The 13,889-nt window shown below is 41.4% G+C and overlaps 1 protein-coding gene and 1 long non-coding RNA gene across 20 annotated transcripts in view; one reads left to right on the top strand and one right to left on the bottom strand.

The window, feature by feature from the left end:
- Positions 1-12,376, bottom strand: part of ZNF507 (zinc finger protein 507) — a 59,199-nt gene extending 46,823 nt beyond the window's left edge. For 9 of the 11 annotated variants that reach the window (XR_005222173.2, XR_005222174.2, XM_037877358.2 and 6 more), the window contains exon 1: positions 12,194-12,344. The gene's annotated coding sequence lies outside the window, so the exon portion shown is untranslated. Of the gene's footprint in view, positions 1-8,040; positions 8,082-12,193 lie in introns of all 11 variants that reach the window. The other 2 variants (XM_037877357.2, XM_037877356.2) reach the window with 2 other exon arrangements.
- The window catches only part of LOC114019230, a 70,042-nt gene continuing 67,278 nt past the window's right edge, over positions 11,126-13,889 (top strand). For all 9 annotated transcript variants that reach the window (XR_006285138.1, XR_006285142.1, XR_006285137.1 and 6 more), the window contains exons 1-2: positions 11,126-11,252; positions 11,672-11,803. This is a non-coding gene — a long non-coding RNA (uncharacterized LOC114019230). The remainder of the gene's footprint in view (positions 11,253-11,671; positions 11,804-13,889) is intronic.

Genomic DNA, 13,889 nt, shown 5'->3' with positions numbered 1-13,889 from the left:
TCACATTCCAAACTAGTCACATTGAAAGAAGGTGCTATTGGGCTGTTAGGAATACTCTCCTGTCCTGATAATGCCTGTCACCTCCAGAGAAAGGGAAGTGCCTAGAAGATGTAAAAGGAAACTTAGTTTGATAGCATCCTATCTGGCAAGAACTCACTTATCAATAGCTGAGATGTGAAATCCTCACTTCTGTATTGTTTTGTCATTATAGTTCCCACTTTGCTATTGTTTGTCTGTATAATCTCTGTCTGGTTCTGTGATTGTTTCTGTCTGCTGTATAATTAATTTTGCTGGGTGTAAACTAATTAAGGTGGTGGGATAGAATTGGTTACATAATCATGTTACAGTATGTTAGGATTGGTTAGTTTAATTTCAGGAAAATGATTAGTTAAGGTATAGCTAAGCAGAACTCAATTTTACTGGATAGTCTGCAGTCAATCAGGAAGTGAGTGGGTGCATGTGGGGAGGGGAAATGGGAACAGGGAGTGGGGGTGGGAAAATTGGAATCATGTTTTGCTAAAGGTGGAAATGGGAACAGGGAATGGGGGGTAAGGAAATTGGAATCATGTTTGGCTAAGGGCAGGAATGGGAACAGGGACACAGGTGTAAGGCTCTGTGGTGTCAGAGCTGGGAAGGGGGACACTAAGGAAGGAAACTGGAATCATGCTTGCTGGAAGTTCACCCCAATAAACATCGAATTGTTTGCACCTTTGGACTTCGGGTATTGTTGCTCTCTGTTCATGCGAGAAGGACCAGGGAAGTAAGTGGGTGAAGGAATAAGCCCCCGAACACATGTTGACAGAGTATTTGTAGCACCTTTTCATGTTAGCCCACATCTGAATGCCTCAAACTACAAAGGTCTGGAGTGGCAGAGTGAGCTAATGATTTTCATGGGTAAGTTGGCTTGTATTGTTGTGGATATTGTCTATTTCCCCACCATGATCACCACCATCTGAACACTAGAAACCCTACCTAAAGATACTGATTTTAAATTAATTCAGCACATTTAAATTCAAAAAGCAAGTTTCACTATGGCATGAAGACCTACTTTTTAAATACTAAGTGTATCAAGTACAGTTTCTACTGATCAGATGAAGTCTTCTGAAGTGAATGTAGGTTTGTAACAAAACACTTCAGAATATAACTAAAATTTCAGCATGAAATGATTCTACTAAGCATTACCTGCATTAACCATTTTGCTATGGCTTTATTCATTAAGATAGTGCAAATGTAAAAAAAGCGTATTTCTCAGCACAAGACTAATTTTCTAAGATAGCAAGGCAATATTCGCTGTACTGTAAAGTTCTACTGGTAGTGAGCATTTCTGAACAATCACTTTTTGTATTTTAAGAACTGTAATTGTTCTGGAAGCTAAGGCAATAATTGTTTCCCTTTTTACTTCCTTTAAAAAACATTAACCATAAACCACAGACCATAATGTGGTATGGTCAGAGGTTAAAATAGTGGCCATATTTAAGCACAAACACAGTTTGAGATTATTGACTGGGGGAAAAAAACCTAGAAGGGAATTTAATGCAGCATCATGTTTATAATATTACACCTAATGTGGAGTTCTTCTCTGAAAAGTAACTGAAAAACGTTTTGGAGTTCCACAGTAAACATGCTCAATTTAAAATTAGAAATGTGTTTCTGTTAACTGGCAGTCCTCCAAACTCAGCCTGGATTCTTTTATTCTCATTATTTTCTCCTATAATAAAAGTTCTTTAGGTCAAATTAAAACTTCAGTTACACCTGTGAAATTGGGGTACCAGTATCTTCCAATTAATTACACTCAATACACATCTCTGACATAAAAGGAGGAAAAGATTGGCTCTAATAGGAATAAAAACAGTATAAGCTTAATTTTCTTGCTAAAGACAGTAGGCATGATTCTAAGTAAACACAAGGAGCAGGTAATATGGTGCCATTTTTGCATAGCAACTTCTTAGAGCAGGACCACACTACAAGTCAGTTGAAGTGTCTTTAAATAAAGGTATCCAATTATTTGGGGCTTAGAACTTGTCAAACAAGTTACTCATGTAGTAATAGTATTTTCAGTCAATTGCAGAAATTGGATTGAGCTTTTTAGTTTAAAAACAGAACGAATAGCACATAGCATCACAACATTAGGCTGGTAGTTAGAACTGGGGAAGATGCTTTGTGTTCATGAGAGACAGTAATAACTGCATCCTGTGCTGAATTAACATGAGGCTGTAGAAACTTATTTGCAGAGGATACAGTTAGTAGAACTAAAAAGAAGCATTTTCAAATTATGTGTACTGAATTTTAAATATTCTATTTAAAGATCTCAAATATGAACCAGAGGACTTTTTTTTAAATCATATAGGAGAACAATACAAAGGTGAAGACTTTATAATGAAGAATCAGCTTCTATCCCCATGTAGTGCGTAGGAAACATTGCTTCAGTATAACTGAAAGAGACAAATAGCTCAATAGTTTGTTCATGCCAGTTCTTCTGATGTAACTCCGGGTACACAAAAGTTCTGCTGTAGGCTCACACCTCAGGAAATTTGAGAAAAATACCACTCCGGCTCTTCACATATCCAGGGGTGGATAGTCGACATTAAGGGGGAAAGACAATGGGTGATATGCAGATAAGAATCACTGAAGTATAGTGCAGTAGCACTATAATGGTAAATTGAGAATATTAATTCAAGTATAGAATCATAGACTTTAGTCTGACCTCCTGCACAACGCAGATCACAGAATCTCACCCACCCACTCCTGTAGCAAACCCCTGACGTACATCTGAGCTACTGAAGTCCTCAAATCGTGGTTTAAAGACTTCAAGGTGCAGAGAATCCTCCAGCAAGTGACCCGTGTCCCACGCAGCAGAAGAAGGCGAAAAACCCCCAGGGCTTCTGCCAATCTGCCCTGGAGGAAAATTCCTTCCCAACCCCAAATATGGTGATCAGCTAAACCTGAATATGTGGGCAAGACTCACCAGCCAGACACCCAGGAAAGAATTCTCTGTAGTAACTCAGATCCCACCCCATCTAACGTCCAATCACAGGCCACTGGGCATATTTTCTGTTAATAGTCAAAGATCAATTAATTGCCAAAATTAGGCTATCCCATCATACCATCCCCTCCATAAATTTATCAAGGTTAGTCTTGAAGCCAGGTATGTCTTTTGCCTCCACTGCTCCCCTTGGAAGGCTATTCCAGAACTTCACTCCTCTGATGGTTAGAAACCTTTGTCTAATTTCAAATCTAAACTTCCTGACGGCCAGTTTATATCCATTTGTTCTTGTGTCCACATTGGTGCTGAGCTTAAATAAGTCCTCTCCCTCCCTGGTATTTATCTCTCGGATATATTCATAGAGAGCAATCATATCTCCCCTCAGCCTTCTTTTGGTTAGGATAAACAAGCCAAGCTCTTTGAGTCTCCTTTCATAAGACAGGTTTTCCATTCCTCGGATCATCCTGGCAGCCCTTCTCTGTACCTGTTCCAGTTTGAATTCATCCTTCTTAAACATGGGAGACCAGAACTGCAAACAATATTCCAGATGAGGTCTCACCAGTGCCTTGTATAATAGTACTAACACCTCATTATCTCTACTGGAAATACCTTGCCTGATGCACCCCAAGACTGCTTTTTTTCATGGCCATATCACATTGGCGGCTCATAGTCATCCTGGGATCAACCAATACTCAGAGGTCCTTCTCCTCCTCTGTTACTTCCAAGTGATGTGTCCCCAGTTTATAACAAAAAATTTGTTATTAATCCCTAAATGCATGACCTTGCACTTTTCATTATTAAATTTCATCCTATTACTATTACTCCAGTTTACTAGGTTATCCAGATCTTCCAGTATGATATCCTGGTCCTTCTCTGTATTGGCAATATCTCCCAGCTTCGTGTCATCCGCAAACTTTATTAGCACATTCCCACTTTTTGTGCCAAGGTCAGTAATAAAAAGATTAAATAACATTGGTCCCAAAACCGATCCCTGAGGAACTCCACTAGTAACCTCCCTCCAGCCTGACCTTTCAGTATGACCTGTTGTAGTCTCACCTTTAACCAGTTCCTTATCCACCTTTCAGTTTTCATATTGATCCCCATCTTTTCCAATTTAGCTAATAATTCCCCATGTGGAACCGTATCAAATGCCTTTCTGAAATACAGGTAAATTAGATCCACTGCATTTCCTTTATCTAAAAAAATCTGTTACCTTCTCAAAGAAGGAGATCAGGTTGGTTTGGCATGATCTACCTTTTGTAAAACCATGTTGTATTTTGTCCCAATTACCACTGACCTCAAAGTCCTTAACTACTTTCTCCTTCCAAATTTTTTCCAAGACCTTTCATACTACAGATGTCAAACTAACAGGCCTGTAGTTACCCGGATCACGTTTCCCCCCCTTTCTTAAAAATAGGAACAATGTTAGCAATTCTCCAGTCATACAGTACAATCCCTGAGTTCACAGATTCATTAAAAATTCTTGCTAATGGGCTTGCAATTTCATGTGCCAGTTCCTTTAATATTCTTGGATGAAGATTATCTGCACCCCCCGATTTAGTCCCATTAAGCTGTTCACGTTTGGCTTCTACCTCAGATGTGGTAATATCTACCTCCATATCCTCATTCCTATTTGTCATCATACCATTATCCCTAAGCTCCTCATTAAAGACTGAGGCAAAGTATTTGTTTAGATATTGGGTCATGCCCAAATTATCCTTAACCTTCACTCCATCTTCAGTGATTAGTGATCCCACTTCTTCTTTCTTTGTTTTCTTCTTATTTGTATGGCTATAGAACCTTTTACTATTGGTTTTAATTCCCTTTGCAAGGTCCAACTCTACATGGCTTTTGGCCTTTCTCACTTTATCCCTACATGTTCTGACCTCAGTAAGGTAGCTTTCCTTGCTGATCCCTCTCTTCTCCTTTTTCTTAATCACCTCTCTGAGATGCTTGCTCATCCACCTTGGTCCACAACTCCTGCCTATGGGATTTTTCCCCTTTCTTGGGATGCAGGCTTCTGATAGTTTCTGCAACCTTGACTTGAAGGAATTCCAGCCTCCTCTGCCTTTAGATCCACAAGTTCTTCAGTCCAATCCACTTCCCTAATTTCCTTAATTTTTTAAAGTTAGCCCTTTTGAAATCAAAAACCCTCATCACAGATCTATTTTTGTTTATCCTTCCATTCAGTTTGAACTGAATTAGCTCACGATCGTTCAAACCAAGGTTGTGCCCTACAATGATTTCTTCTATGAGGTCCTCACTACTCACCAAAACCAAATCTAAAATGGCATCCCCTCTTGTTGGTTCAGTAACTACTTGGTGAAGGAATCCATCAGCTATCGCATTGGGCAAAATCTGAGCCCTATTATTATTACTAGCACTTGTCCTCCAGTCTATATCTGGGAAGTTAAAGTCTCCCATGATCACACAATTCCCATTAGTATTTACTTCATTAAGAATATTAAAGAGGTCTCTATCCATATCCAAATCATATCCCAGTGGTCTATAGCACACCCCAAGTACTATCCCAGTGGAGGCTCTAGTAGCTTTCTTCCCCAATGTGATTTTTGCCCAGACAGACTCTGTCTTATCCATTTCATCACCTCTTATTTCTTTACAGTCTACCTCATCACTGATATACAATGCTACTCCACCACCTTTGCCTTCATTTCTGTCTTTCCTAAACAGCACATACCCTTCAATACCTGTAACTCCAGTCATGACTACTATTCAACCATGTTTCTGTTATCCCTATAATATCTGGTTTCACTTCCTGCACCAGTAGCTCTCGTTCCTCCATTTTGTTACCTAGGCTCCTTGCATTAGTATACAAACATCTTAATTTTTGCTGTTTGGCTTCGCTGACATTCTTTACCTAAGTAGGCACAGACATTCTACCGCCAGTATCACTTATTAGACTGGTATCTACACTACCCTTCCTTCTTATGTCCATTCTCCTACCCATGGCTGTATCCTTTCTTACTTCGTTTTCTTCCCTCTCAATGTTAAAATCTGGCATGGAGATTACCTGGACATCTCCCAACCATCTCCCCCAATTTCCTAGTTTAATGCTCTCTTAATCAGTTGTGCCAGCCTCCATCCTAGAAGTCTATTTCCCTCCCTGCTCAGGTGAAGTCGATCCCGAGAAAACAGTCTTCTGTCCACGAATGCTTCCCAGTGGCCATACATCCCAAAGCCCTCCTTATAGCACCACTGCCTGAGCCATCTGTTGATCATCATAATCTTTTCACACCTTTGTTGCCCTTCTCTAGGAACAGGCAGAATCCCACCGAAGATCACCTGAGCCTCGATTTCCTTAAACGTCTTCAACAGCCCGGCATAGTCTCCCTTGATACGTTCCAGCGAGAATCTAGCCGTATCATTTATTCCCACATGAAGGACAATCAGTGGATTCTTTCCCACTCCTGTTAGGATCCTCTTCAGCCTCAGGTCCTCATCCAGTATCTTTGCACCTGGCAGACAGCACACCCTTCTGTTCTCTGGATCAGTTCTGGTTACAGGCCTGTCTACTCTTATCAGTAAGGATTCCCCAATCACGTAGACTTGCCTTTTCCTGGTGATGGTGCGATTCTCTGGTCTATCCCCTGTTCCCTCTGGCTGCAAGTCCTCTTGATTCCTATTGTCTCTTGCAATCCTCTGCAACCCATCCCGTATCCTCCTGGGGCTCATATTTGGTGGTGTTATCTCCATTGGCTCTTCCCCTCATCCTATAGGACTAGCTTCTCTTCTCTTCTTCCTTGCCCTCTCACCTTCAGTGACCACCTGCTGTGCCCCTTCTTCATTTTCCAACTCCACAAACCTGTTCCTGAGCTCTATTTCTTCTTCACTAGCCCGTCTTTTCCTCTGCCTGGTTCTCTTAGTCACATGCTTCCACTGTCCACTTTCCTCACCCAGCAGTCTCCCCTCAGAGTTCTTTGGTCCTGCTTCCATCTGCAAGTCTGAGCTTTTCCCTTCAGCCTCCTCATGTCTTTGCTCCATCATCCGCTCGAACCCCCTTCTAAACTCAAGCAGAGTTTCCACCTTCATCTCCAATTCTCAGATCTTTTCTTCCATCAGCTCGATCAGATGGCACTTCATGCAGACTAAACTCTTCACAGGTTCCCCCTCCAGGATCATTTACATGCCGCAGCTTCCATATCCAGTCATCTTCAATGTGTCTTCCACTGCTTGGGTCACTACCACTGCTGCCTCTGTATCTGTCATAGCCTTCTCACCTAAGTCCTGTTCATCCAGGAAACACAAACCAAACCAAAACACCACTACTCACAGCAAAACAAACCCCCAACAAGCATGAAAACACTGCTAGACCACCACACACACCCTTCATAGCCTGTCTGTTCCTCTGCCTGGCTCTCTTAGTCTTCCCCCCAAACTCCCCTTGAAAACTCCCACTCAAACTCCCCTGTTTACAGCTCTGTTTGCTGGTGTCTGTGCAACTGGCTACCTTTATAGGACCCCTACTCAGAGAAGCCCTGCCCCCTAATCAGGGCTCAGCTTCTCTCCCAGCACACTGCCCCTAGCAGCCCCTACAAATACAATTACCTACAAATACCTTCTCCTCCAACAGAACTCCACTCAAACTCCCCTGTTTACAGCTCTGTTTGCTGGCTCCTGTGCCGCTGCAGCTGTCTGTAAGATTTCTGGTTTGAAATTGAACTTTTTGCTGCAGTTCACTGTGATACATTCAGAGGGAAATTAAGCCAACCTTAGCATTGGCAACAGTAATGGTAAGTAAACTAAAATTACAAAAAAAATTTGTTTTTGTGCAACACATGGGAAAACTAGCTTCCTTTCACAAGCACTTCTCTGCTGTGTTGGGGCAAAAACACATTTTGTAATTTTTTTAAAATACCTTTATTGTAGCCAATGCTACAGTTCGCTTGCACATTCCCTTCCGTTACATTATAAGAATCTTTCTGAGAAAAAGTCTTAGTTACAGAATATGGTTTTTTTTTTTTTTAAAAAAACTAGACTACAGTTTTGTTCCAATATTTTTCCTCATATTCTGTAGTGAACATATGTATATTTCTTACCTTGGTATGTGTTTCTGAACACATATGGATTTTTATTTGACCTGTCAAAAAGGGAAATACATGCGGTCAATGGTAGTTACACGTTACAGCCAATTTATGGTTAAGGTCTGTAGTAGTACTTCTTTATTTTAAAAGGTTTTACATATATTAATTTGAGGATTTATTTAACTCAGATGAAAAGTTTCCTCCATGCTAAATCTTGGATTCTACTATCACAACTCAATTTCCCCTTGCCCTCCCTTCAGTACAGAAGAAAAGTCAATTTGATTAAATAAATTAAAATAAGTGTGAATTTCACAGCTTGGAGGTATTTTCCAAATGATTTCAGTAGGACTACTTCCAGGATTAAAGTTAAGCATGGACTAAATGTTTGCAGGACCACAGCCTTTGTAGGGTTTGGGGGTTGGTTTTTTTTGTATATTTGCTTTGTAAGAAAGTTTTACAGAGAAATAAACAAAATGTAACTTTTATTTGCACAGTTATCATAGTAGATGAGCAGTAAAAGAAAAAAAATAAGAGAGCAGATTGTCCCAAACAAGATACTATTATTGTATTCAGGTACTTGCTATATGAATTTATCTCCCTGACAACAGCTACAAACTTTTTCCTTGAAGTATTTCAATTGTATAGGTCATAACACGAATCCCCACAGAAATGCTGAGCAGAGATACTTCCCCTTCAGTTTACTATTCAGTTTATTTTGGCATTGAATTAGTTTATTTAAAATGCAGTTATGTTTTTTCTATTGTAAAAATACTGAAGTTGAGAGACTCACAAGAGGATGTGGAGAAGAGTTTCTAATTTTCTGCAGATACATGAAGACACCTACCTTTCAAAAATAAGACTATTTTTGTCTTTAAGTCATTTTATTTAAATAGTAGCATTTTCTAAACCTTTAAGTTCTATAAAGATTTAAGTTCTTATTTACTAGAAGCATGTATGCCGAGTTCAGGCCATGTCAGATATTACAGGAGGATCACAATATCAAATATAATTAAGGTAAGGAAATTTGCAGTGTGACTTCCATTCATCCATAAAGTAATTAAACCTGGCTATGAAGTAAATATTCAGGGTATCACATAAAATGTGAATTATTAGGACAAACCAGAACAATCTTTTCTATATTATTATCATCAACACTAGATTTGAAAAATGTTTAAGTACTGAAACCACGCATAATTTGATGAGTTTTATCCACTTAATTCAAAATAACTCATTTTTAAAAGATAAACAAGTTATCTTAAAAACCCAGACTTATTAGATTCCTTAGTAATTACAAAACAATTTAAGGCCCTGAGCCTTCAATCAGACCTATGTAGGTAAATTCTGTGCAGAGCCCCACTGAAGTGGCAGAAAATGTAGGCTGAAAGTACAGTTATGATGTCTTAGAAAACTTTTATATAGGACAAAAGAACATCATGTGGACAGGTTATGTAATGCAAATTCAGTATCTTTTTGGTAATAGAAATCAATGTGATAATGTATCTGTAGACAGTTACTGTTAAACTGAAAAAATGTCAATTATTCCATCATGAAACAGAATAAGTATACTTTGCATTTTGTACTTTCATTTTTGATTGTTCAGTTGGCATAGAATGAATTTCATTTTGTTGAATAACTACAAGCACAAATACATCCTTTTCACATAAAGCTTGGAAACCACAGAAATGACTGCCATTACAAGTGTCTTCACTTCAAGTTGCAGTAACAGTGATAATATGAGAATAAAAGTTGATACAATGGCTTGCCTTCTGTTCATTAAAAATGTAGATTGATTTTTTTTTAGTAATACTTATAATCTGAATAAAGCAATTTCAACAGTGTTTTTAGTACAATATCATGCTTAGATGTTTGGCTCACATTGACCTTAACAGGTGCCACAACTATTAGTGCAGAATAAGCAAATACTATCTATGCATAGTGCAAGATCTCTTTCAGAATTCAAAAATACGCTGAGGGATGATGTCAACTTGAAAAACAGTCAATTTCTAAGGGTGATTTAAAAATAGTTTTAAGTACTCTGCCTTCCCTTAAGTACTCCAGCTAATTTTTGTGGGTCTGCAGTTTGTTTTATTTCCTACTAGGAAAATATTTTTCTTCTTTTGTGTGATTGAAGCATAGAAACATAAAGGAAAAGTTCCATACAGGAGAAATGATTATTTTACATATCACGCTGTCAAACTGAAAGATGATATTTTTCTCTAAGCTTTTTCAGATTATAGTGATCTTAGATATCTGCAATGAAAGTAAAAAATTCCAACATCTGTGCTTCTTCTACATCTTTGGACAGCAAAAGTTACTGTTGCTTACTATATTTACAAGCTGAGCCTAAAAAGAAAATTTTATTCTAGATTCTGTTTTGCAGTAGAGTGATATTGAAGAGACTATTTTTATTTCTAAAAATTGCAAAAAAAAAGTTCAAACTTTAATTACTGCATCAGTAACACTTAGACAAGAGAAGGCCCCAATCTTGTAATCAGATCTATTAGTGTGGACCCGTACTCTGCATGTAGCCCAGTTAAAGTCAAGGGTCTACCCATACTGCCTATTTGCAGGATTTAGACCTATGTGAAATTTCTCCAGATTGAAGTAGTGAAATATACATGAGTGAAGTGGGTATTTCAAAAGGCATGACTAACTTAAGGGCATTTGAAATGAAAGTTAGGTCTAGGAAAGGCCAACTATTGTTTTACACAATAATGTAAAGCAAAAGCTATCACAACAGCCTTTACAAATCCCATGAGCAGGAAAACTTTATCATCAGTATTTCACTTTTACTATTGGTTTTATTACTTAATTTTCAGAAACCAAAGCTACTGACATAGCAAAATCCTTGAAACTGATATCAACACAACAGCTGAGAAAAGTGAGATCTCACAGAGTTACCATACATCCAGGTTTTACTGGACATTGCCTCTTTTTTGAGCTTCCATCCACTGTCTGCATGGATTTTTCAAATAACAGGAAATGTCCTGGATTTTTGCAGAGCAGATGCTGCAGCTTAAAAAGAGCCCTGATTGGTCCATTTTCCAATTGGTTCTGCTCCTACACTGACAGCTGATTGGTCCATTTCTCTGCAACAACAGCTGCCAGATCCTAACCACTCAAGCCCTGGGAGGTGCTGACTGATGGCTGTTGCTGCTTCCTGGGCATGTACCAGCTACACAGGGAGCGACACTATCCTCCACTTCCAGTGAGCGCCCCTGCTACAGGTACCCTCTCCAGCTCTCCCCGCCCCTTCAGTGTCCTCTTTTTGGGAATCTGAAATATGGTAACCCTACATGACAGGCTTCTCATATCACTCCCTCTCCAAAGGGGAGGGGGGCTGAAGTCAAGCACCAGTTTGGTTTTCTTACTCCTGCATTTCAAAATAACTGACTGGAACTAAAATGAATCAGATTTGGTACATTAAGATTATTGCCTCAACTGCACTTTGGTTTCAGCATCTGGTTGCTCTCTCCTCCCCCGCAGGGGCTGCTGGAACAACCGGAGGCTTGTTTTCCCCCCCAAGCCCCCGTCACGGTAGAAGGGGATGGTAACGTGGGGGTGGTTGGAGGCATATCTACCCTGCCAGGGACTCTTGCAAACCTCCCCATTTAGATAATTATTTATCAACCTTCCTCTCCTACAGTCAGACCTCATGCAACCTCCTGTCCATGTTAGTCACCGCCCGTCATTCATGCAGCAAACCCATCTCTGGGATAGGGAGAGAAGAGGCACAAGAAGCCGCTCAGGGCAGAAAACCCCGTCCAGGCTGCGTGAGGTGTGTGAACCCTAGGTTACGCTAAGGGGAAGGGGCAAGGAGAGCGCTGGGCGTTACGTAGGAAGCAAGGGCGCGAATGCACACCACAGTACGGGGCGCGGGCGCCAAGACCCCCCGGGGCAGCAGGCGGAGGCCGAGGCGGGCGGTGATGACCCCAGTTACACCGCAGGGGCGCTGGGGGAAGAGAGTTTTCTCCGGGGATTGGAGGAGGGAGCGGGGTCTGTGGGAGACGGACGGGGGCCCTGCGCCGTGCCGCAGGAGGTGGTAGCGGGGAAGCCCAAAGTCTGAGCCGGGGGGAGGGTTCCAGGATATGCACATGGGCTCCGCTTCCTGGCGCTCTGCTGCCGCCGCCTCCTCCTTCCCTCCCGCGCCCCGTTGCACACACGCTACCTGCCGGGTCCTCCGCGGGACAGGCCGCTCCCCGCCACGTCGCCTGGATTCTCTCGGACCGGCGTCGCTGAAGGCTTCCCCCCCCCCTCCCTGGGAACACTGCTTCAAAATGGCGGTGATGGAGACGGGATCACGTGACCGTTGAGCCAGGTCAGGTGATCGACGAGTGAAAGTTCTCTGTCTCCTCTCCCGCCTTTCTGTTACCATAGAGACGAGGGCTGGCCTCAGGGTGAAGGAAAACCCGAAGGCCCTGCTCACAGAAGGGCATAGACTGCACCATACGGTGTCACCTCGGAGCCCCATAGCCAAGGGGCAAGCTCAACCCCCCTGCACAGACATCCAGCAGCCAATCTCGCCCCTCACCCCTTCAGCATTCACACTCACCCCCTGTACACTGACATTCAGCATCCACACTCACCCCCTATACATTGACATTCAGCATCCACCCTCACCCATTCAGCATCCATCCTCACCCCCTATACACTGACATTCAGCATCCACACTCACCCCTCGAGCATCCATGTCCATTTGCCTACCCACTGCTGTTCCTTTCTCTATTGCTGTATTCTCTTTCTTGATTTTTCTCCTGGTCAATATTAGAAACAGGCATGGAGATTACATGTGCATCTCCAGACTGTCCCCTGAATTTCTAGCTTAAAGCTCTTTTAATCAGTTGTGCCAACCTCCATCCCAAAGCCCTCTTTATAGCACCACTGCCTGAGCCATCTGTTCATCATGATCTTGTCTTGGCTTCATTCTCCTCCTCTAGGGATAGGTAGAATCCCACTGAAGATCACCTGAGCCTCCATTTCTTTAAGCATCTTCCTCAGCCTGACATAGTCTCCCTTGATCCGTACCAGCAAGAATCTGGCAGTGTCCTTTCTTCCCACATGAAGGACAATCAGTGGATTCTTTCCTGCTACAGTCAGGATCCTCTTCAGCCTCAGATCCACATCCCATATTGTAGCTCCCAGCAGACAGCACTCCCTTCTGTTCTTCAGATGAGTTCTGGTGTCAGGCCTCAGTCTTCTTAGTAGGGAGTCACCAATCTTGTTGACCTGCCTCTTTCTGGTGTTGGTGTGATTCTCCAGCCTTCCTCTTCATTCTGGCTGCAAGTCCTCTTGTCTTTTGTTCTCTCTTGCAATCGTCTGCAAGTGATCCTCTATCCTCCTGGGGCTCTGAACTCTGGCTGTCTCCATTGACTCTTCCTCTCTTCTTATAGAACTAGCTGCTTTTCTGTTGCTTCTTGCCCTTCCACTGCCTGCTATACCCCTTCTTCATTTTCCAACTCTGCAGTCCTGTTCCTGAACTCTATTTACTCCTGAGGGAATTATGCTCCAAAAAATTAAAAATTCTGTGCACTATTTTAAAATTCTGCAAAATTCTACATATTTTATCTGTCAAAATAACAAAATATAATCACACCAGTTTCAATTATTTTTGTCATTTATTTCAAAATACCTGTCAGCAAGTCTGCCTGTAACAATACAGACAAAAAAAGGATTCGGGAAATGTTTTTTGACACATAGATTCCTTACTAGGCATATTAATACAGAGCTCTGAATAATAATTCATTTAAACTACAATACAGAACCATATTTCCCACATCCCTCAAAAGCAGTGCAAAAGCTTGGGGCAGTCAGGGGTAATGGAGGAGCTGAGGGAGAGGGAAAAAAATTGATGGGAAGGAGCCTGG

This window comes from Chelonia mydas, chromosome 12 (genome assembly GCF_015237465.2).
Source record: "Chelonia mydas isolate rCheMyd1 chromosome 12, rCheMyd1.pri.v2, whole genome shotgun sequence".
Classification (NCBI taxonomy): Eukaryota; Metazoa; Chordata; order Testudines; family Cheloniidae; genus Chelonia; species Chelonia mydas.
This window is presented reverse-complemented; position numbering and strand designations above follow the sequence as displayed.